Source organism: Pristiophorus japonicus, chromosome 3 (assembly GCF_044704955.1).
Source record: "Pristiophorus japonicus isolate sPriJap1 chromosome 3, sPriJap1.hap1, whole genome shotgun sequence".
Taxonomy (NCBI): Eukaryota; Metazoa; Chordata; class Chondrichthyes; family Pristiophoridae; genus Pristiophorus; species Pristiophorus japonicus.
The window spans coordinates 306,531,431-306,556,870 of NC_091979.1; the positions used below are offsets into that span (position 1 = coordinate 306,531,431).

General features: G+C 46.5%; 1 long non-coding RNA gene across 1 annotated transcript in view; it reads left to right on the forward strand.

The window, feature by feature from the left end:
- The window catches only part of LOC139260352 (uncharacterized), a 41,378-nt gene extending 16,759 nt beyond the window's left edge, over nt 1-24,619 (forward strand). Inside the window, exon 3 of the long non-coding RNA XR_011592783.1 lies at nt 23,959-24,619. This is a non-coding gene — a long non-coding RNA (uncharacterized lncRNA). The remainder of the gene's footprint in view (nt 1-23,958) is intronic.
- Nucleotides 24,620-25,440: the final 821 nt, after the last annotated feature.

Consider the following 25,440-nt stretch of genomic DNA (forward strand, 5'->3'; position numbering starts at 1 on the left):
ACCATCTCAGTGCTATTGTTTTAAGTGAGGCAAGATCATTTGTTTTATTACAACAATTAATAATTCATGCATTGGACGTGACTTACTATTTTGTTCATATTTCCCGTATCATGAGGTTAAAAGTTTCAACTGATTATTTATTTATAATTTTTTTGTAAATGTGCTTTCTGCTTTTCTAGATGACAAATACACTATTTGCAGTTAGTTTTTCTTGTGTCCCAATTAAACTACACCAAGCTGTAAGAAGAAAAGAAAGAATTGCATTTATATAGCGCCTTTCATGACCTCAGGGCATCCCAAGGCGCTTTACAGTCAATGACGTATTTCTAAAGTGTAGTCACTGTTGTTGTTGTGTATGTATGTAAACCTCACCAAAATGTAAGACTTGCCACTAGGGGGCACAACTGTGGGAGACCTACGGGTCACCTGTGCTCCCTGGGGCAGGCAGGTATAAAAGGTGATTCACCACGCTGCTTCTCCACTCTGGAGTCTGAATAAAGAGGCCAAGGTCACAATAGTTTGAGCTTGCAATATAGTCTTGTGGAGTTATTCTGAACATAACAAATTGGCGACGAGTAACGGATCACAAACTTTCACGCAGTAATGGCACACAACAAGTGCTCATAAACAGCAATGTGATAATGACCACATAATCTGTTTTAATATTATTTGAGGGATAAATATTGGCCAGGGCACTGAAGAGAACCCCCGTGCTCTTCTTTGAAAAGTGCCATGGTATCTTTTACATTCACCTGAGAGGGCAGACGAGACCTCGATTTAACAAAATATCCGAAAGACTACACCTCTAACAGTGCATGCATTCCCTCAGTACTGCACTGGAGTGTCAGCCGAGATTGAGACTTGAACCCACAACCTTCTGACTCAGGCGAGACTGCTGCCCACTGTTGTTAACCGTGGTCTGAATGGGCAGCTGTAGTTACACTGTCCGCTCACACAGCTGTTTAACAGCAGAACACTTGGAAAAGCATAACTCGGTCAGGCAGAGTCAGCATGGATTTATGAAGGGGAAATCATGTTTGACAAATTTGCTGGAATTCTTTGAGGATGTAATGAACAGGGTGGATAGAGGGGAACCAGTGGATGTGGTGTATTTGGACTTCCAGAAGGCATTTGACAAGGTGCCACATAAAAGGTTACTGAACAAGATAAAAGTTCATGGGGTTGGGGTAATATATTAGCATGGATAGAGGATTGGCTAACTAACAGAAAACAGCGACTCGGGATAAATGGATCATTCTCGGGTTGGCAACCAGTAATTAGTGGGGTGCTGCAGGGATCAGTGCTGGGACCCCAAATATTTACAATCTATATTAACGACTTGGAAGAAGGGACTGAGTGTAACATAGCCAAGTTTGCTGATGATACAAAGATGGGAGGAAAAGCAATGTGTAAGGAGGAAACAAAAAACCTGCAAAGGGATAATAGACAGGCTAAGTGAGTGGGCAAAAATTTGGCAAATGGAGTATAATGTTGGAAAGTTTGAGGTCATGCACTCTGGCAGAAAAATTCAAAGAGTAAGTTATTATTTAAATGGAGAAAAATTGCAAAGTGCTGCAGCACAGCGGGACCTGGAGGTACTTGTGCATGAAACACAAAAGGATAGTATGCCAGTACAGCAAGTGATCAGGAAGGCCAATGGAATCTTGGCCTTTATTGCAAAGGGGATGGAGTATAAAATCAGGGAAGTCTTGCTACAGTTATACAGGGTATTGGTGAGGCCACACCTGGAATACTGCATATCAGTTTTGTTTTCCATATTTACGAAAGGAGATACTTGCTTTGGAGGCAGTTCAGAGAAGGTTCACTAGGTTGATTCCAGAGATGAGGGGGTTGACTTATGAGGAAAGGTTGAGAAGGTTGGGCCTCTACTCAGTGGAATTCAGAAGAATGAGGGGTGAGCTTATCGAAAAGTATAAGATTATGAGGGTGCTTGACAAGGTGGATGCAGAGAGGATGTTTCCATTGATAGGGGAGACTAGAACTAGGTGGCTTTTCCCATCTGTCAAGTTTCTGGCTTGACAGATCCAAGGCATATTGGGAGCGAGGACACTTGCAGAGCAAGATTTCCGATATTTATGCATGTCTTGCCCAGCAAATGTCCTTTAAAATCTTGCGCCTAAAAAAGCAGGCATATAGCCTACTTTTACAGGCGCAAATGTTTAAAAATACACACAAACATTTTAAAATAAAGTTATAAAAACACATTTTATTGTTTTAAAAACCCTCTCCACTACGGTAAGTTGATTTTAAGGCTTAATTAAAAAAACTTTTTAAAGTCGGGAAAATATTTTTTTTTATAACAACTTTAATTTAAATGAATGTTAGATATGTAGTTTATTTTCTATTTTTTATTGTGTTTTGGGTGTTTGGGAGTGGGGGGTATGGGGGGGTTCTCATTCATAGTAAAGGAGTTCCGGACTGAACTCCTATTACTATGAATGAGAATCTATACTACACCTGATTGGCTGCTGTCTCCAGCTCCCGGCCTGCGCACGTCCCCACGTGCACGCGCTGCGACGTGCAGTCACGGGAGGCCTCAGGCCGGAAGTTCCAACGGGCGCAGCAGCAACAGGTAAGTGCGCATCTTTTTTCTCTTTTCTTTCGTTTGCCCGCGGGAAGAGCTCGACCGGAATTTCAGGGCGCAGTACCTCTTATGTGGAACTTTATCAAATGCCTTCTGAAAATCCAACTACACTACATCCACTGGTTCTCCCTTATCTATTCTATCAGTTACATCTTCAAAAAACTCCAGTAGGTTTGTCAAACATGATTTTTCTTTCATAAATCCATGTTGACTTTGTTTAATCCCAGTGATATTATCTAAGTATGCCGTTATCACATCTTTTATAATAGACTCTAGCATTTTCCCTACTACTGATGTTAGGTTAACCGGTCTGTAGTTCCCTGTTTTCTCTCTCCCTCCTTTTTTAAATAATGGGATTACATTTGCCACCCTCCAATCTGCAAGAACTGTTCCATAATCTATAGAATTTTGAAAGATGACAACCAATGCATCCACTATTTCCATGGCTACCTCTTTTAGTACTCTGGGATGCAGATCATCAAACCCTGAGGATTTATCGGCCTTCAGTCCCATTAGTTTCTCCAGCACTATTTTCTTACTGATAATCAATTAATTGTGCTGCCATTTCCTTGTTTCCCATTACAAATTCTCCCGTATCTGTCTATAAAGGACCTGCATTTGTCTTCACTTATCTTTTTCTTTTTACATACTTGTAGAAACTTGTGCAGTCGGTTGTTATGTTCCTTGCAAGTTTACTCTCATACTCTATTTTTCCCCTCTTAATCAATCTCTTGTTTTTTTTTACTGAATTCTAAACTGCTTCCAATCCTCAGGCTTGCTACTTTTTCTGGCAACTATGTATAACTCCTCTTTGGATCTAATACTATCCTTAATTTCTTTTGCTAGCCATGGTTGGGCCACTTTTCCTTTTGTGGTTTTACACCAGAAAGGAATTTATTATTGTTGCAATTCATGCATTCGTTTCTTAAATGTTAGCCATTGCCTATCCACTGTCATGCCTTTTAATGAATCTTCCCAATCTATCATAGCCATTTCATTCCTCATATCTTTGTGGTTTCCTTTGTTTAGATTTAGGACCCTAGTTTTGGATTGGACTACTTCCCTTTCCATCTTAATAAAGAATTCAATCATGTTATGGTCACTCTTCCCTAAAGGACCCTGCACAACAAGACTGTTAAATAACCCTTTCTCATTATACAATACCCAATCTAGGATAAAGTACCCCATGACCGCCCAGGCAATCCATGACCGGGCTGTGGACTTCTGCAGGATTGCTGGCTTCCCAAAGGTACAGGGCTACATTGATTGTACCCACATCGCCTTGCGAGCACCTTTGAAGGATTTCAAGATGTACAGGAACAGAAAATGCTTCCACTCCATTAATGTGCAGCTTGTATGTGACAACATGCATCATATCACATCAGTCAATGCAAGATACCCTGGCAGCACCCATGATGCGTTCATCTTACACGACACGTTATATCTGCCATGTTTCAGCAGCAGCCAGAAGGGCAGAGCTGGCAACTGGGAGACAAAGGGTCTGGCCTCATCACCTGGTTCATGACGCTCCTACGTGTAACCCGGATGGAAGCTGACCGTCAATACAACATGTCGCACATTACAACGCGCAACATCATAGAGAGGACCATTGGCATCTTGAAATAGCGTTCCCGATGCCTGGACCATTCCGGAGGCTACTTGCTGTACTCCCCTGAGATTGTCGGTCAGTTCACTGTTGTGTGCTGCATGCTGCATAACTTAGTCATCCTGAGGCAGCAGCAGCTGATAGTGGAAGACCCACCTGAGGTGAGAGTGGCTGATGATAATGATGTGGAAGATGCAGGTGACGAGCAGGAGGAGGAGTCGGGTGATGATGATGAGGAAGCCATGCAAGTGCCTGAGACCGGAGCACGACGGCGGAGGAGGGTGGACCATCGTGCCCCTTTAACAATTGCTCGAGCCTTGCACCAGCAGCTCATCCGTGAACGCTTTACTGATGCCTGAGGGCTCAGTGACAACTATTCCACATGGACATGTTTATTGTTTGGAGCTGTTCTGTAATGTTGTGTTGTGTTAATGGAACATGATTCAGTTTTAATGTAAAATATATTTTATTCAAAAGTTTTATCATCATTATAGGTAATCTCTCAAAATCGAGGATGACTTGCTTCCACTCTAAAAGTGAGTTCTCAGGTGGCTGAACAGTCCAATGCAGGAACTACAGTCTCTGTAACAGGTGGGACAGACAGTCATTGGAGGAAAGGGTGGGTGGGGAGACTGGTTTGCCGCACACTCCCTCCGCTGCCCGAGCCTATTTTCTGCATGCTCTCAGCGATGAGACTCGAGGTGCTCAGCGCCCTCCCAGATATACTTCCTCCACTTAGGGCGGTCTTTAGCCAGAGACTCCCAGGTGTCAGTGGGGATGTTGCACTTTATCAAGGAGGCTTTGAGGGTATCCTTGAAACGTTTCCTTTCCACACCTGGGGCTCACTTGCCATGTAGGAGTTCCGAGTAGAGCGGTTGCTTTGGGAGTCTTATGTCAGGCATGCGGACAATGTGGCCTGCCCAACAGAGCTGGTCAAGTGTGGTCAGTGCTTCGATGCTGGGGATATTGGCCTGATCGAGAACACTGACATTGGTGCGTCTGTCCTCCCAGGGGATTTGCAGGATCTTGCGGAGATATCGTTGGTGGTATTTCTCTAGTGATTTGAGGTGTCTACTGTATATGGCCCACGTCTCTGAGCCAAACAGGAGGGCGGTTATCACTACAGCCCTGTAGACCATAAGCTTGGTGCCAGATTTGAGGGCCTGATCTTCGAACACTCTCTTCCTCAGGCGGCCGAAGGCTGCGTTGACGCACTGGAGGCAGTGTTGAACCTTGTCGTCAATGTCTGCCCTCACTGATAATAGGTTCCCGAGGTATGGAAAGTGGTCCATGATGTCCAGGGCCGCGCCGTGGATCTTGATGACTATACGTTGACTATATCCTGGAGTTCAGCATCTGTATGTGCGCAGACGCAGGCGTCGTCCGCTTACTGTAGCTCGACGGCAGAGGTTGGGGTGGTCTTGGACCTGGCCTGGAGACGGCGAAGGTTGTACAGGTTCCCACTGGTTCTGTAGTTTAGTTCCACTCCAGCAGGGAGCTTGTTGACTGTGAGGTGGAGCATGGCAGCGAGGAAGATTGAGAAGAGGGTTGGGGCGATGACTCAGCCCTGTTTGACCTCGGTCCAGACGTGAATTGGGTCTGTGATGGATCCATTGGTAAGGATCACGGCCTGCATGTCATCGTGGAGCAGGCGGAGGATGGTGACGAACTTTTGGGGGCACCCGAAATGGAGGAGAACGCTCCATAGACCCTCGCAGTTGACAGTGTCAAAGGCCTATGTAAGGTCGAAGAAGGTCATGTATAATGCTGTTCTCTGCATTTTTCCTGTAGCTGTCACGCTGCAAAAATCATGTCCGTTGTGCCCTGTAGGGGACGAAATCCGCACTGTGACTCCGGGAGGAGCTCCTTGGCCACAGGGAGAAGACGGTTGAGGAGGACTCTAGCGGCGACTTTCCCAGTGGCTGATAGCAGGGAGATTCCTCTGTAGTTGCCGCAGTCGGACTTGTCACTTTTTTAAAGATGGTCACGATTATTGCATCTCTGAGATCCCCCGGCATGTTCTCCTCCCTCCAGATGAGAGAGATGAGGTCGTGTATTCACGCCAGCAGTGCCTCTGTCATATTTCAATGCCTCAGCAGGGATTCCGTTCGCACCCATTGCCTTGTTTTTAAGCTGTCTTATGTCTTTGTCTACCTCGTGCAGTGTTGGGCTCTCACTGAGATGGTGGCGGGTCGCATGCTGTGGGATGGAGTCGAGAACACTCGAGTCAAAGGCAGAGTCTCGATTGAGGAGATCGTCGAAGTGCTCCTTCCATCGGGCCCTGACTGTCTCAGTGTCCTTGATGAGTGTTTCCCCATTCTTGGCCAGCAGTGGGGTGTGGCCTTGGGTGTTTGGACCATAGGTGGCCTTGACTACGATGTAGAATCCTCGCACATCATGGTTGTCGGCCAGCTGCTGTATCTCCTGTGCTTTCTCCATCCACCACCTGTTCTTTAGGTCCCGGGTTTTTTGTTGGACCTCAGCCTTGAGCCATCTGTAATGTTGCTTTGCTGCTCCCGTGTTGGGTTGTTGTTTAAGGCTAAGAAATGCCCTGTGCTTGTGATCTATTAGCTCTTGAATCTCCTGATCATTCTACTCAAACCAGTCCTGGTGTTTCCTGGTTGAGTAACTGAGTGTCTCTTTGCAGGCACTGGTTATGGAGGCCTGGAGGGCAGACCAAGCACTGTGGGCATTGAGCATCTCAGGGTCATCAAGGGCCGGCAAGTTAGCTGTGAGGCGCTGTATGTATAGGGCTCTCTTAGCTGGGTCCTTAAGTGCTCCGACATTTACTTTTTTGCGGCACTGCTTCTGCTGTCCCCTCCGCTTTGGGGCTATATTGATGTCGATGATGGATCGGATTAGGCGGTGGTCCATCCAGCAGTCGTCAGCTCCTGTCATGACGCGGGTGATGCGCACATCCTTGCGATCCCTGGCTCGGACGATGACATATTTGAGCAGGTGCTAGTGCTTGGAGCGAGGGTGTTGCCACGATGCCTTGTATTTGTCCCTCTGACGGAACAAGGTGTTGGTGATGACAAGTTCATGTTCTAGACATTTTGTCAGGAGCAGGGTACTGCTGGAGTTGGCTTTCCCTACTCCCTCTCTGCCAATCACGCCTCCCCAGAGGTCTGTGTCCCTGCCGACCCTGGCATTGAATTCACCGAGGAGGATCAGTTTGTCGTCCGCGGGGACGCAGGACTGGAATTTTTCGAGGTTGCCGTTAAAAACCCTCTTTGGCCTCATCAGTTGCATCGAGTGTTGGGGCCTACGCACTGATGACTGTGGCGCACTGGTTCTGGCATAGGGTGAGTCGAAGAGACATGAGGCGTTCGTTAGCCCCGCAGGGGGAGTCTTTGAGGCGGTCGACCAGCTCGTTTTTGATGGCGAAGCCGACTCCGTGGAGGTGCCGTTCTTCCTCTGGTTTCCCTTTCCAGAAGAAGGTGTAACCTCCACCTTGTTCCTTGAGCTGGCCTTCCCCTGCCCACTGGGTCTCGCTTAGGGCGGCGATGTCGATATCAAAGTGTCTAAGTTCCCAGGCAACTATGGCGGTGCGGCGTTCCGGTCTGTCGCTGTTAGGGTCGTCCATGAGAGTCCTGATGTTCTAGGTCCCGAGCTTCATGTTAACGGCGTGGAAGATACCTGTGCGTGAGTTCTTTAAACATGGGGTGGTTGTTGCACACCGGCTACCACACGGGCTTAGATAAGCGAGGTCTTGATCCAGTGTCGTGGGTCCAAGACGACTGGAGACCAGGCACTGCTATATGGGCCTAATTGCCAACGGCGAGATGTTGGCTGCAGGCTCGGCACTGGGTAGCACCCTTGATGGTGGGTGATCAGAGGCCTGGTTGGGGACAGGCATTGGGAGGGTCAGTGGCCCATCGAGGTTCAGGGTGGGAGGGCAGGGGGGGTCACAGTCATGGTACTCACCACGTGTTGGAGGAGGAGAAGAGGCCAGGTCGCCAGTGATGAAGGAGAGCTCCAGTCATTGCTGAAGGAGGAGGGGAGGCCAGTCGCCGACGTGGGAGAGGGAGACCCGGTCGTTGTTGAGGAGGAGGTCGTCTGTCGCCACGGGGTGTCCAGCCGTCGTCGGCGAGGCCCAGACTCAGTTGTGGAGGAGAGGCCCATCTGCCGTCACTGGAGGTGTTCCGATCGTCGCTGGAGGGGGCGGGGGGAGGGGGGTGGGGGGGATGGTGGGTGGAGGCCCGATGTCGAGGGCGTCGCCTCTGGAGGTCGCCGGGGGACGTCGGAGGTCGGTGATGGGAAGCCTGTGGTAGGCCTGGATGGCCCGAACTCGCGGGACTCGTTGGGGATCATCGGGGGTTGCCGGAGGTCGTCGCTGGGGGTCGTCGGAGATTGGCCGGGGGACATCGGAGGTCGCTGAGGGACGTCGGAGGTCGCACAATTCTGAATCAGTTAATCGCCTTTTGTGTTGATCTTTGACACAATACCATAGGGGAACAAATATTATGTTGGCTCGCTTGTTTTCTATCTGGTTTCTACTTGGGCTATCACTTCCTCAACATAGAAATGACAACACGGATACAGGCTATTCAACCCAACAAGTTTGTGTCGATGTTTATCCACCTTAAGGAAGGATATACTGGCGTTGGAGGGGGTACAGAGACGATTCACGATGCTGATTCCGGAGATGAGGGGGGTTACCTTATGATAGATTGAGTAGACTGGGTCTTTACTCGTTGGAGTTCAGAAAGATGAGGGGTGATCTTATAGAAACATTTCAAATAATGAAAGGGATAGACAAGATAGAGGAAGAGAGGTTGTTTCCACTGGTCGGGGAGACTAGAACTAGGGGGCACAGCCTCAAAATACGGGGGAGCCAATTTAAAACCGAGTTGAGAAGGAATTTCTTCTCCCAGAGGGTTGAGAATCTGTGGAATTCTCTGCCCAAGGAAGCAGTTGAGGCTAGCTCATTGAATGTATTCAAGTCACAGATAGATAGATTTTTAACTAATAAGGGAATTAAGGGTTACGGGGAGTGGGTGGGTAAGTGGAGCTGAGTCCACGGCCAGATCAGCCATGATCTTGTTGAATGGCGGAGCAGGCTCGAGGGGCTAGATGGCCTACTCCTGTTCCTAATTCTTATGTTCTTATGCAAATAGTGGTCCTAATCAGTTTTGTCTACCCTGTTCCCATATCCTTTGCCCTCTCTTTCCTCTTCTCCCCCCGCCCCCCCCGACTTCCCCACCCAAACTTTTCCATCAACCACTTATTCTTAAGTGTTGACATTGTCATGTTTGTAACCTTCACATAACTGTAACCTTTATGTAACAACACTGTACACTGTATACACCTGAGAAATGCACACCTGAGAAAAGGACCCCAACATTTTTGGGTCAAAAATTGAGTCTTTCAGGCGGTCGACGCTCTCTCGTGGAGCGCCACAGTTGGGGCTCTGGTTGTTGAGCTTAGGCATGCGTCTTTGTCACCTGTGGTGATTCTGGCTTGTCCGGGCTGACTGCAGGGTCTGTGCATGCTGCTGACGGTTCTTGTTGCTTGTTCTCTGGCAGTGGTGTGGGCAGCATCTCATGATCTTCCTCAGGTTCCTCAGTGTCCATGCTGAACCTTTTTTGTACTTGGTCCAGATGCTTGCGGCAAATCTGCCCATTGTTGAGTCTGACCACTATGACCCTGTTCCCCTCTTTACCAATTACAGTACCCTCGAGCCACTTGGGCCCCACAGCGTGATTTAGATCAAATACAGGGTCATCGATTTCTATTCATCTCCCCTTTGAGTTATGGTCGTGGCACTCATTTTGGGACTGGCGCTTGCCCTCAACAGTGTCTGACAAGACTGGCTGAATGAGGGCAAGCCGAGTTTTAAGTGTACATTTCATGAGTAGTTCCGCTGGCGGGACTCCCTTGGGCGAGTGCGGTCGGGACCTGTAGGCCAGCAGGAGGCGCGATAGAAGGGAGGGTCCTTGAATCCAGAGCATGCCTTGCTTTATGATTTGGACCACATGTTTCACCTGACCATTGGAAGCCGGCTTGAACGGCGCTGTCCTGACATGTTTGATGCCATTACCCGTCATGAACTCCCGGAATTCATAGCTAGTGAAACACGGGCCGTTGTCGCTAACTAGGATATCCGGCAAGCCGTGGGTTGCAAAGACAGCACGCGGACTCTCCACTGTGGTGGATGTCATGCACGAATTCAATATGATGCACTCGATCCATTTCGAGTACGCATCAACAATAATCAGAAACATTTTTCCCATGAACGGGCCCGCGTAGTCTACGTGAATACGTGACCATGGCCTGGTGGGCCAGGGCCACAGGCTGAATGAGGCCTCCCTGGGGGTATTCAGGTCTGCATCAATTCCCGGCCACCATACATGTGACCGGGCAATGGCCTTCATTAACACAATGCCTGGGTGCTCGCTGTGATGAATGCTTCCGTTCCCTTCTGGGGCATGACTACTCAGCTGCCCCATAGTAGGCAGTTGGCTTGGATGGAGAGTTCATCCATCCTTCTGTGGAACGGTCTGACCTCTTCAGGGCATGCTCCGTGTGCGGGCGCCCAATCCCCAGTCAGGATACATTTCTTAATCAGAGATAGGAGGAGATCTCTGTTTGTCCAGGTTTTGATCTGGTGGGCTGTGATGGGGGAGCCTGCGCTGTCGAAAGCATCGATAGCCATGACCATGTCAGCGCTTTGCTCCTCTGCCCCCTCAGTGGTGGCCAGTGGAAGCCTGCTGAGTGCATCAGCGCAATTTTCGGTGCCTGGCCGGTGCCGTATGGTGTAGTCATACGCAGCCAGCGTGAGAGCCCATCGATGTATGCGAGCTGACGCATTGGCATTTACCACTTTGCTGTCGGACTACAGGGATGTTAAAGGCTTGTGGTCCGTTTCTAACACGAACCTTCTGCCAAAAAGGTACTGGTGCATCTTTTTCACCCCGTAGACACATGCGAGTGCCTCCTTTTCAACCATCCCATATCCCCTTTCTGCTTGGAAGAGCGATTGGAGGCATAAGCCACAGGTTGGTGTTGGCCCTCATCATTACCCTGCTGCAACATGCACCCAATCCCATAGGATGATACATCACATGTCAAAACCAATTTCTCACGGGTTGCGCAGTGTCAATAACTTATTAGAACAAAGCAGGTTCCGCACTCGATTGAAAGCCCGTTCCTGACAGTCCCCCCAAAACCAATCGCAACCCTTACGCAGGAGCACGTGTAGCGGCTCCAACAATGTACTTAAGTTCAGCAGAAAGTTCCCGAAATAGTTCAATAGTCCCAGAAATGAACGCAACTCCGACGTGTTGCCGGGCCTGGGCACACGGCGAATCGCCTCCGTTTTGGATTTGGTAGGCCGGATCCTGTCTGCGGCAACCCTCCTGCCCAAAAACTCAACCTCTGGGGCCAAAAACACACACTTGGACTTCTTTAGTCGCAGGCCTACCCGGTCCAATCGACGTAGCACCTCCTCCAGGTTGTGGAGGTGTTCCTCGGTGTCTCGACCTGTGATAAGGATGTCGTCCTGAAATACGATTGTTCCGGGGATGGATTTGAGTAAGCTTTCCATGTTCCTCTGAAAGATAGCGGCTGCTGAACAAATGCCAAACGGACACGTGTTGTAGACAAACAGCCCCTTGTGCGTGGTGATGATGGTCAGTAGCTTGGATTCTTCGGCCAGATCCTGGGTCATGTAGGCCGAAGTGAGGTCCAACTTGGTGAACAGCTTGCCGCCTGCCAGCGAGGCTGGTTTACAAAGTGTATGAGCTGTGGATGTTTGCCACCTGAACCCGCTGAACTTCAGCGTCCATTGCTGTGTCCCAGGCATACCCCTGCCTTGCAGACCCCTCTTGTGGTTCATCCACTTTGTAAACCAGCCTCGCTGCGGGCTTCCTGCACATCCTGGCTCAATGCCCACTCAAGTTACAATTTCTGCAGATGAATTGTTGAAGCCGGCAGGTCTTCACAGCATGTTTGCCCCCGCACCTCCAGCATGAGCTGAGATTGTTGTGAACAACAGAGTTGTTACCAGGCATTCCTCTCTGATTGTCTCTCTGATTACTCTTGAGCACTCTGTTTGTGGGTGTCAATGGTCCCATCCTGGGACGTATTGTCCCATGTGATGGTGTAAATATCCGTTCAACCTGCCATTGTCTCTGTTGAGGACCCACCCTCGAGTCTGTTACTGCCTGGTTGATGTCGAATTGCCCTTGCCTGCCTGCGGGGTTCTGAGTCTCGTTTACCATGTTAACTCCCTGCTCCATCGCCACGTTGGGAGCAGAGTTGTGCGCGTATATGATCTTGATTTCCTCCTCCCCCACCATGAAGGTTTGAGCCATCAACGCCGCTGCTTCTAGGGTCAAGTCCTTGGTCTCAATTAGCTTCCTAAAAATCTCGGCATGACCAATGCCCTCAATGAAGAAATCCTGTAACATCTCCTCCCTGTAGGTGTCTCTGAACTTAGAGGCTGGCCAAGCGCCGAAGGTCCGCAATGAAGTCCGGTATGGTCTGCCCTTCCCGACGTCGGTGTGTATAGAATCGGTGTCGGGCCATGTGTATACTGCTCGCCGGTTTGAGGTGCTCACCGATCAGTTTGCTGAGCTCCTCGATGGTCTTGTCCGCCGGCTTCTCGGGTGCGAGCAGGTCTTTCATCAGCGCGTACGTCTTGGGTCCACAGCTAGTCAGTAGATGCGCCCTCCCTTGTCAGCCACTGCCGCTCCCAGCCAGTCCTTCGTGTCAAAGCTCTGCTGGAGCCTCTCAACGAAATCCTCCCATTCCTCCCATACCGGTGGCCATTCTCTTGAGTTGTTGATTCCCGTTTCTCGTCACCAAATGTTGTGTCCTGACACACTACAGCAAATCAACACGAGGCACATACTGAAAACAAGGTCACTCCGTGACCTGTACCTTTATTCACAGGACCAAGAAGTGATGACCCTGCGTGGGACCTCCCTTTATATACCTGGATGACCAGGTGAGGAGTGTCTCCCACAAGTTCACCCCCTGTGGTCAAGGTGTGCATTTCTCAGGTGTATACAGTGTACAGTGTTGTTACATAAAGGTTACAGTTATGTGAAGGTTACAAACATGACAGACATGGTCTCTGATTAAATCACCATCACCTGTAGGTTATACACGATCTGTGATGTTTCTCCCTCTCACACGCAGCCTCACAACACTTTGTATAAAAGTGCCCAGATGAAGGGTTGGGACCTGGCTGCTGAGGTTCTGTCACATTTAGACTTGGACTTTAATTTCTTATCAGCCCCTCATGTCAAGGGGGCATGTCGGGAAGAGCCCAGGCTTCCTGGGAAATTCTTTCCTGCATATCTGTGACTGGCTTCAGTGGAATTCACAGCAATTGAGATTTGGCATGAGTCCCTTTTGAAGCATTCTGAAGGCCCCAAACCTTTACTAGAATATAGTGACTGATCCGGGAGGACATTGATTACCTTCTGGGGATGGAGTATAAAAGCAGGGAATTCTTGCTACAGCTATATAAGGTGAGGCCACACCTGAAATACTGCGTGCAGTTTTGGTTTCTATATTTACGAAAGGATATACTTGCTTTGGAGGCAGTTCAGAGAAGGTTCACGAGGTTGATTCCGGAGAGGAGGGGGTTGACTTATGAGGAAAGTTTGAGTAGGTTGGGCCTCTACACATTGGAATTCAGAAGAATGAGAGGTGATCTTATCGAAACGTATAAGATTATGAGGGGGCTTGACAAGGTGGATGCAGAGAGGATGTTTCCACTGATGGGGGAGACTAGAACTCGGGGGCATGATCTTAGAATAAGGGGCCGCCCATTTAAAACTGAGATGAGGAGAAATTTCTTTTCTCAAAGGGTTGAAAATCTGTGGAATTCGTTGCCTCAGAGAGCTGTGGAAGCCGGGACATTGTAATGACTCAAGAGTCTGGTTACTGTAAACTCACTCAGGTGCAACCTGATCCATCTTTATTCCAGCCCGAGAGTGCCAACGTGACAAAGACACCCAGCTTATATACAGGTGACCAAGCACACATGCCACATGCGTACAGCCCGATGACCTCTGACCGCGGCGCCTTCTGGTGTCATTACAATGTCCCAGCTTCCACAGCTCTCTGAGGCAACGAATTCCACAGATTTTCAACCCTTTGAGAAAAGAAATTTCTCCTCATCTCAGTTTTAAATGGGTGGCCCCTTATTCTAAGATTATGCCCCCTAGTTCTAGTCTCCCCTATCAGTGGAAACATCCTCTCTGCATCCACCTTGTCAAGCCCCCTCATAATCTTATACGTTTCGATAAGACCCCCAAGCATTAATACATAACAGACATTGAATAAATTTAAGACAGTTTCTTAACCGATAAGGGAATAAGGGGTTATGGGAAGCGGGCAGGGAAGTGGACCTGAGTCCATGATTTGATCAGCCAAGATCATATAAAATGGCGGAGCAGGCACGAGGCGCCGTATGGCCTACTCCTGCTCCTATTTCTTATGTTCTCTTGTCCGGGTGGGAGCTGAAGACTTTTAATAATAGAAAAAGGTTTTCTTTCATCCATTTCAGTCCCAGGCAGAGAAGCGGGCGCGCTATTCTGCCTTGGAAGGCGGATCGAGTCAGGCCGGGGTGGAGGCCACTAATGCACACTTGGAGCTGTCGGTCCACCCAAGATATACCAATTACACAATCCCCGGGATTTGCATGGTGCTTCTTGTCTTGGGGTTCTGCTCTCTCACACTTATGCCAGCAGAGTGGGGCCTGGGAATTTCAGGGCCTGTTGTAACCATGTATTGATCTTACAGCTGAGATGCAGTGTAAAGATCATGACTGTTCCTACTGTCCTGCTTTATTTCCGGTTTTACAAATATTAGACAATATTCTGACATTAACCGTCACCATATTAATAGGAACCCCATATAATAATACCCGGACAAGAATTCTTTAACTGAGATTATGAACTGCAGTTATTATGGGCCCAAATTTGGCCCTCCGTTTTTTTTGGCGCACCTCCGAGCCCCCTGCCGACATTTTACCTCAGAAGCAGCGGCAAAAAAAATCCGTGCGATCATGGCCGATTCTTGGGCCGTCTGCGGAGCTGGCGTGGCGCAGAACAAAGAGAAGGGGGCGGAGCTAGGTCCCGGCGCTGAAAACAGTGCCGGGACCGCTGCACATGCACGCTAGAGTCTGCACACATGCACAGTAGCTCCTAGCAGGCCATTTCTGCAAACGCGCGCTGCAGGCTGTGTGGGAGGGGCCAAAGCACACCGTCCCTAGCCCTGGCCGAATGGGCTCCCTCATCGGTGGCCCGCTGTGTTCTCTAAGGTAGGAGTTCTATTTTTTACTTGTTATTTACTGATTGATTTTGGTGCTTTAGGTGCTGGGTTCCTTCTATTTTTTATTTGGTTATTTATTGATTGCTTATTTCTTTGGTCTTGGCGCTTTAGGTGCAGAGTTCCGTCTATTTTATTTGTTAATTAATTGCTTACTACTTTGTGTGTTTTGTTTGATGCTTGGTGGTGCTTTAAATGTAGTTACTTGAGCCGATTCCTTAACTGTAAGTAAGGTCTTTCTGTGCGGACAAAAGTGGACACATACACTGCCCTAAGTTAGTTTAGTACAACTTTTTTCTGGCCAAATTGGCATAAATGGTGTAAGTGGCTGGGAATGCCCCCTTTTGAAAAAAAAACTGACCTAACAAAAAAACCTAACTAACTCACTTACACTGGCACAAATTAAGTAGCCATATTTGCAACTAAAAAGACACATCAGAAAAATCAAGTTACACCAAAAAAAAAGGGGCAACTCATGGAGAAATTTAGGCCCATAGTATCTTGAACACAGTTTCCTACATTACAACTGTGCTTCAAAAGTACTTAATTGGCTGTAAAGCGCTTTGGGACCTCTTGAGATTGTGAAAGGTGCTATATAGATGCAAGACTTTTCTTTCTTTGCAGAAAAGTGTCCCAAGGCACTTCAGAGAAATACAGACAAGTGGACAACAAACCAAAGAAATAGCAATTAAGAGAAGAGACCAAAATCTTGGGTAGGTTTCACAGAGAGGCTTAGAGGAAGGGAAGGAGGTGGAGAGCTAATGGCCACCAATGGGTGGGACGATTGCTGAAGTCAGAGAAAGAGAGTTCGGGCAGGGTGGGCGCAATGCAGGAGAGGGTTACATGGGTCGGGCAGACCGAGGCTATGGAGAGATTTAAATACTAGGAAGAGGATTTTACATGTGACGTTTTGGAGGAACTGGCTGCCAACCATGATGTAGCTGATCAAACATTTTATAAAGCATACAAAATATTTCCATCTGTTGCGTATGGTTTACAAAATTGTATATTTGTAAATTACTAATACCCATGTTTAGAGCAAGCTTCCACAGGATAAAAATTTAGGAAATATGCTGGCCTTTTAGCAAACTTACAGGATAGAGCTTTGAATTGGTGAGGTTTACATCCAACTGCTTAACTCACTAGTGCAACATTCCTGTGGATTTTATGCAGTTGTCAACCCATTTATAATAAAAATGGGTTACTATCTGCATAAAAGTAGCACATACTGGCATATGGTACAAGTGTGTTAAGTGTATGTACCTGAACTTTGTCCATCAGAAGTTGTATCCTTACTTACTCAACAGTTATACACTATCTGAGATGTTTCTCCATCTCACACCAATGGTGGGTGAATCTTAATTGCCATCTGAACTGGCACTCAGCCAGCCTCTCAGTCTTGGGCACCTAGGGATGGGCACTAAATTTCAGCCTTGCCAGTGATGGCCACATCCCGAGAATGAATGAATGAAGTGGATTGCCTCTATTTCGGTGTCTTCACAGATGACTATAACTGAATTCTACCCAATATCAACTTGATCATGAGAATTTCACTGAAATAGCCCTAGAAATTCCTGGGGCCCTGTGCCACTAATGTAAGTGTGATGGAATGGAAAGTCTGACTACCCTTGCCCAAGGCCACTGTCCAAGATCCCGAGGACAGTGACTTTTTCATATCCGGGGCAGGTTGTCAATGCCTGCAAGGACACATCAGCAGTGCACACCCCAGCCCACCCTTCTGAATTGGAGCGGTGCCTTGCTTCTCTGCCTGGGGTCCACAGCCCCACCCACCCCTTCTGAGCCATAAAATGGACCAAATCATTTTTTTTTAAAACAGGTCTTTGGCTTCCGTCTACAGAATGGATCAATCACCATATTTTAGTCAATGTGTGGGGGTTTCAGATGGTCTCAAAGGGACCCATGTCAGGTCTTAGCTGGTATAGGTCAGCTGTGGCTTAATGGGTAGCACACTTGCCTCTGAGTCAGAAGGTTGTGGGTTCAAGTCCCACTCCAGGAACTTGAGCACAAAAATCTCGGCTGACACTCCAGTGCAGTGCTGAGGGAGTGCTGCACTGTCTGAGCTGCTGTCTTTCGGATGAAATGTTAAACCGCCCTCTCAGGCGGACGTAAAAGATCCCGTAGCACTATTTCAAAGAAGAACAGGGGAGTTATCCCTGGTGTCTTGGCTAATATTTATCCCTCAATCAACGTAACAAAAACAGATTATCTAGTCATTATCACATTGCTGTTTGTGGGAGTTTGCTGTGCGCAAGTTGGCTGCCATGTTTCCCACATTACAACAGTGACTACACTCCAAAAGTCCTTCATTGGCTGTAAAGCGCTTTGAGACATCTGGTGGTCGTGAAAGGCGCTATATAAATGCAAGTTTATCTTTCTTTTATGTGTTGGTGAGGCCTTTCAAGCGGGAGGAATTTCCCAAGGATGCCTTGCAGCATCTCCTGATATTTCCTCGGCATAGAGGGAGCTGATGGGAGATCTGCCCATGGTCTGCTGACTGAAACTTAAAGTTCTCATCAAAACAGGGTGGAATCCTGGCAGTGCAGGTTCTGGCCCGCCATGCCTCTGGGCAAAACTGGGACTCGCGCCCTCTCCCAACCTGGGAATTTCGGCATATAATCATTTGTGTGGAATCAAAAGCTTTACACCTCCAGCTGGCTTAAAACATAACTAGGAGTGTTTTTCTGCACTCATAAAGGTGGCTTCAAAATGTGGTTGCACTTCACTGCACAAGTTTGTTCAGTAGTGAAGTGAAATGAGATTGCCATTTGTTAGTATTGGTTAGTAAATTGGAAATGTCCAACTAGATTATGAAATTTACACTTGTGTATTCCACAATATAGTGTCAAGTGTTGGTGAAAGATGGTGTAGTGACTCATGTCTTTTGACAGCTGAACTTATGAGGGCTAAATTTTGGATTTTATGCTGCACATGATTTTCCAAGCATTTGAATGACTGGGCAGAAAATCATAAATTTCCAGTATATGTTGCTGGCTGGTGAGCATTTCCCTTGGGAACGCAAAGTCAGACATTACCCCATGTTATAAATAAATGCCATGTGAAGTTACAGCTTCCAGTGCATTCATTCTGCTCATGGCTCAATGACAAAGAATCATTAAAAAAATTACGACACGGAAGGAGGCTATTCAGCCCATCGTGTCTGTGCCAATCAAAAAAGAGCTACCCAGCCTAATCCCACCTTCCAGCACTCGGCCCATAGCCCTGTAGGTTACGGCTCTTTAAGTGCACATTAAAGTACTTTGTGATGAGGGTTTCTGCCTCTACCACCCTTTCAAACAGTGAGTTCCTGACCCCCACCACTCTCTGGGTGAAAAAATGTTTCTTCATCTCCCCTCTAATCCTTCTACCAACTACTTTAAATCTATGCCCCCTAGTTATTGACCCCTCTGCTAAGGGAAATAGGTCATTTCTATTCACTAGGCCCCTCATTGTTTTATACACCTCAATTAAATCTCCCCTCAGCCTCCTCTGTTCCAAGGAAAACAAACCCAGCTTATCCAATCTTTCCTCATAGCTAAAGTTTTCCAGTCCTGGCAACATCCTTGTAAATCTTCTCTGCACCCTTTCTAGTGCAATCACATCCTTCCTGTAATGTGGTGTCCGGAACTGCACGCAGTACTCAAGTTGTGGCCTAACTAGTGTTGTATACAGTTCAAGCATAACTTCCCAGCTCTTGTATTCTATGTCTCGGCTAATAAAGGAAAGCATTCCGTATGCCTTTTATTATGTATGTAAACATTACCAATGTGTAAGGCTTTCCACCAGGGGGCGCACCTGTGGGAGACCCAAGGGTCACCTGCACACCCTGGGCAAGCAGGTATAAAAGCCAGTCCACCACGCTGCTTCCTCACACTGGAGTTACAATAAAGAGACCAAGGTCACAACAGTTTGAGCTTAAGATATACAGTCTTGTGGAGTTATTCTAAGTGTAACACCTTTTTTAGAAACATAGAAACATAGAAAATAGGTGCAGGAGTAGGCCATTCGGCCCTTCTAGCCTGCACCGCCATTCAATGAGTTCATGGCTGAACATGCAACTTCAGTACCCCATTCCTGCTTTCTCACCATACCCCTTGATTCCCCTAGTAGTAAGGACTTCATCTAACTCCTTTTTGAATATATTTAGTGAATTGGCCTCAACAACTTTCTGTGGTAGAGAATTCCACAGGTTCACCACTCTCTGGGTGAAGAAATTTCTCCTCATCTCGGTCCTAAATGGCTTCCCCCTTATCCTTAGACTGTGTCCCCTGGTTCTGGACTTCCCCAACATTGGGAACATTCTTCCTGCATCTAACCTGTCTAACCCCGTCAGAATTTTAAACGTTTCTATGAGGTCCCCTCTCATTCTTCTGAACTCCAGTGAATACAAGCCCAGTTGATCCAGTCTTTCTTGATAGGTCAGTCCCGCCATCCCGGGAATCAGTCTGGTGAACCTTCGCTGCACTCCCTCAATAGCAAGAATGTCCTTCCTCAGGTTAGGAGACCAAAACTGTACACAATACTCCAGGTGTGGCCTCACCAAGGCCCTGTACAATTGTAGCAACACCTCCCTGCCCTTGTACTCAAATCCCCTCGCTATGAAGGCCAACATGCCATTTGCTTTCTTAACCGCCTGCTGTACCTGCATGCCAACCTTCAATGACTGATGTACCATGACACCCAGGTCTCGTTGCACCTCTCCTTTTCCTAATCTGTCACCATTCAGATAATAGTCTGTCTCTCTGTTTTTACCACCAAAGTGGATAACCTCACATTTATCCACATTATACTTCATCTGCCATGCATTTGCCCACTCACCTAACCTATCCAAGTCACTCTGCAGCCTCATAGAATCCTCCTTGCAGCTCACACTGCCACCCAACTTAGTGTCATCCGCAAATTTGGAGATACTACATTTAATCCCCTCGTCTAAATCATTAATGTACAGTGTAAACAGCTGGGGCCCCAGCACAGAACCTTGCGGTACCCCACTAGTCACTGCCTGCCATTCTGAAAAGTCCCCATTTACTCCTACTCTTTGCTTCCTGTCTGACAACCAGTTCTCAATCCATGTCAGCACACTACCCCCAATCCCATGTGCTTTAACTTTGCACATTAATCTCTTGTGTGGGACCTTGTCGAAAGCCTTCTGAAAGTCCAAATATACCACATCGACTGGTTCTCCCTTGTCCACTCTACTGGAAACATCCTCAAAAAATTCCAGAAGATTTGTCAAGCATGATTTCCCTTTCACAAATCCATGCTGACTTGGACCTATCATATTACCTCTTTCCAAATGCACTGCGATGACATCCTTAATAATTGATTCCATCATTTTACCCACTGCCGATGTCAGGCTGACCGGTCTGTAATTCCCTGTTTTCTCTCTCCCTCCTTTTTTAAAAAGTGGGGTTACATTGGCTACCCTCCACTCCATAGGAACTGATCCAGAGTCAATGGAATGTTGGAAAATGAATGTCAATGCATCCACTATTTCCAAGGCCACCTCCTTAAGTACTCTGGGATGCAGTCCATCAGGCCCTGGGGATTTATCGGCCTTCAATCCCATCAATTTCCCTACCTTCAGAAGAGGACACAAAAAATCTGCAAAAGGACTTAGACAGGCTAAGTGAGTGGGCAAAAATTTGGCAGATGTAGTATAATGTTGGAAAGTGTGAGGTCATACATTTTGGCAGAAAAAAAATCAAAGAACAAGTTATTATTTAAATGGAGAAAGATTGCAAAGTGCTGCAGTACAGCAGGACCTGGGGGTACTTGTGCATGAAACACAAAGGTTAGTATGCAGGTACAGCAAGTGATCAGGAAGGCCAATGGAATCTTGGCCTTTATTGCAAAGGGGATGGAGTATAAAAGCAGGGAAGTCTTGCTACAGTTATACAGGGTATTGGAATACTGCGTGCAGTTTTGGTTTCCATATTTACAAAAGGATATACTTGCTTTGGAGGCAGTTCAGAGAAGGTTCACTAGGTTGATTCCGGGGATGAGGGGGTTGACTTATGAGGAAAGTTTGCGTGCGTTGGGCCTCTACTCATTGGAATTCAGAAGAATGAGAGATGATCTTATCGAAACGTGTAAGATTATGAGGGGGCTTGACAGGGTGGATGCAGAGAGGATGTTTACACTGATGGGGGAGACTAGAACTAGAGGGCATGATCTTAGAATAAGGGGCCGCCCATTTAAAACTGAGCTGAGGTGAAATTTCTTCTCTCTGAGGGTTGTAAGTCTGTGGAATTCGCTGCTTCAGAGAGCTGTGGAAGCCGATACATTGAATAAATTGAAGACAGAAATAGACAGTTTCTTAAACAATAAGGGAATAAGAGGTTATGGAGAGCGGGCAGGGAAGTGGAGCTGAGTCCATGATCGGATCAGCCATGATCTTATTGATTGGCGGAGCAGGCTCGAGGGGCCGTATGGCCTACTCCTGCTCCTATTTCTTATGTTCTTATATTCTTATTAAAATCTATCTTCAGAGTTTGATTTATATATAGTTAAAAGCAAATGCAGTTATGCAGCATTTAATGCAAAGTACTCCTCCCCTTAGTCCATATAATACTTTTTCTGACTGCCCTACGTGATAGGGGTGTAGTTCCCATTTTACTTCCTTCCTCACACCCTTCTGGAGGGCCAACAGTTACTTGGTATGATAAACTGATGGCAGTTGTTCGCTCAATCGAATTGATGTTGACACAAAGCTGCTGATTATTTTGACATTTACTCGAAGACATGTACTACTGCAGCTAATTTTGTTAACTGCCATTCCCAACACTATTCTTCAGATATTATCAGCGATTTCTATTGTATCTTTTACAAAAAAAATGACCACTGAATAAGAATTGTCAGCTACTTTATTGGTAATTTTTTGTAAATAGATGCCCTGTACAGAATCATTATTCAGTCTAATTTTAATGTGTCAGTAGGAGGGAATAAGCCTACAATTAATTGGACAAATATATATCAAAAACAAAAAACAGTCGATCTTTATTCAAATTATATATCTGCTTCTTAAGTTATATTTGAAATGCTATGTTATTTCCCTGGCACCCCTCAATTAAAATGGTGTTTTATTGAGAGTGGGTTCAATGAATTGTACTGATACCTGACAATATCCCTTTTATAATTATAGGGCACAGATGCTATCACAATATATTTCACGTCACTTCAGCTAATACACTACTGTAAAAGCAGGCTCCAATCTGATAGATACCTTGATAAAATCACTAAGTCAGTGCACTGGGTTTACATTGAAAGTTTATCAAATTGTTTGCAAACTGCTGGTAAGGCAATATACAAGGTTAAGAGACACAAGTGGTGTTACCAAAAGAGGGAATTATCCAATACTTGGCATGCTGAATTACAGCAAGCAACAAACATGTTCACCAACACAATCTTCTGACCATTTCCTTCATGTATTGGATGCCAAGAACATTTACAGAAAGGTCCCTGCAACTCACTTTCATAAAGATGCGTACGGATGATTCCGTGCACGAGGTACAATATTTTAATTGAAGTTTGCGTATTTGCATATGAATCTGCGCAGAAACAATAACTGTTCTTCCCTGAACCAATTCACTTGTGTCTTTTGTCCCATTTATATTATAGCGCTGCTGTGCACTTGCGAGATTAGTTTACCGTTGCTGCCATCTTGCTTTGGCTGTTGGTGGGCTAGGTTCTCAGCTAATTCATGCAGACCAGTAATATGGGTGTGACGTTCAAGGCCTTCTGCTGACACCTGCTACAGCATGTGACCAGATGCATGAAGTCCTGTATAAGCAACTACGAATATGCAATATTACACGGTTGCTTTCATTCCAAATCTTGCACAGTCAAAGTTGTATTGGTGGTGACGCAAGACTCTTAATCTGCCCCAGAATATAAAAAGGGCAAATGGGAACATGGTAACTGCATCAGGTGGCAGAACTGTGTCTTAGACAACTGGCTCATATTGTCACTCATCCGCTATATTGCTCGAGATGTCTTACAGATTGTTCACTGTTGGAGCTCTCTGGATTTTCTACAGGTTTCCAAAGCAGTGGAATGTGGTACAAAATATAATTTTATTTCCCAGCAGGGAACTCTGGCCCTGGAAATATTTGACATTTTAAATGTAAATCATTATTTTCTGACTTTAGAATATTGATAGTACTAACCTTTCACTAACATATTGCAGTCCTCTGGTAATCCCTCCTATCACCAGTCCTCGGCACTGGGCATGTGCAGACTCTCTGTTTTCCACACTCTCTGAAAGTGGAAAGTTTCATTCACTACCTCACTCGCATTATTGACAAGACTATAAATTCATTATGTGACCTCAACGTTGTATAACACTGTACTGCATTCCTAAATGTTTAGATCTTTTGATGTATTCTGGTGATTATTAATACGGGGGTTATCAGTGGTGTGAAATGGAACACTTTTTCAGGGATGGTGTCGAACACTCCCAGGTGCAACAACCCCACTGACACCTGGGAGTTCCTGGCCAAAGACCGCCCGAAGTGCAGGAAGAGCATCCGGGAGGGCGCTGAGCATCTCGAGTCTCGTCGCCGAGAGCATGCAGAAAGCAAGCGCAGGCAGCGGAAGGAGCTTACAGCAAACCAGACTCCCCACCCACCCTTTCCTTCAACCTCTTTGTATCCCACCTGTGACGGAGAATGTAATCCCATATTGGACTATACAGTCACCTAACAACTCACTTTTAGAGTGGAAGCAAGTCTTCCTTGATTTCTTGGGACTGCCTATGATGATGATAGCCAGCTGCAGATTAACGATCTCCCTGCATTGTTTCAACAATATATTTGTTATATATGCAGACTATAGTTATACTCTCTGTGTAGTCACTGTTTGGTTGCTTAAGATGGAGACTTGTTACCTGATGTACTATCAATAAGGTTTACATTGTGTATATACTATGCTGGCACCACTCGAGGGTGCAACTGGTGGAGACCGGGGTTTCCTGCCCCTGTGACAGAGGCTGTCCACCAGAGGGCACTGCGGTGGGAGACCTGAGGGTCACCTGTATAGGTGTGCAGTGCCCAGTATAAAAGGCTGCTCACCATGCTTGTGCCTCACTGGAGTTACAAATAAAGGACCAAGGTCACTACAGTTTGAGTACAACACATTGCCTCATGGAGTTATTCATAAGTGCATTACAGACATAACAATTTTAATACCCCTAATGTGGGAGAGTATTAGAACCTCCAATGTTTCAAATGAGGATGCCTATTAGAACGTCCTCCATTGTTAAATGGGAGGGTAATAGAGTAGGCAACGTCCCTAACTTGGGCACGTGTTACAACATCCAACATTTTATAATAACATGAGAGTGTTAGAACCTCTAACATTCTTAAACATGGGAGAGTATCAGAGCATCAAATATTCCTAAATATGGGAGAGTATCAGAACCTCCAACAAGTGCGGGTATCAGAACCTGCAACACTCCAAAGGGTGGAGTATTCTGGGATCCAGAACGGTCCCGACATGGGAGGTTAAAATAATGTAATTGTTGCATTTTTTCGCCCATAATGGCCTGCATGTAGTTAATTGACAATAAGTAACTATGATCACCAGCTATTGTAAGTTAGTTTCACTTAACCTCCAGAATTTAATTCCAAGAAAAAATTGTTGAGAAGAAAATGCTGGAAAAATCCAGTGCAATTGAATTTCAATTTTTTGGAGGTGTTGTTCGATTCCTGTCTGATTCCGTTCACCAGCTCTCTTGGGGGACAGTAGCCCACAGAGAGATTTAACTTCCTTGTAATGATCTTTGGTTTGTTTGGAATCCATTATTTTATAACTGGAGAAAAACACCTTGTTCCTCCCTTCTTTTGACTTCACCAGCCATGCTGAACCAGATCTCAGAATAAATGCTGCAGGACTTTACAGAGTATGGACTCTGAACATCAAA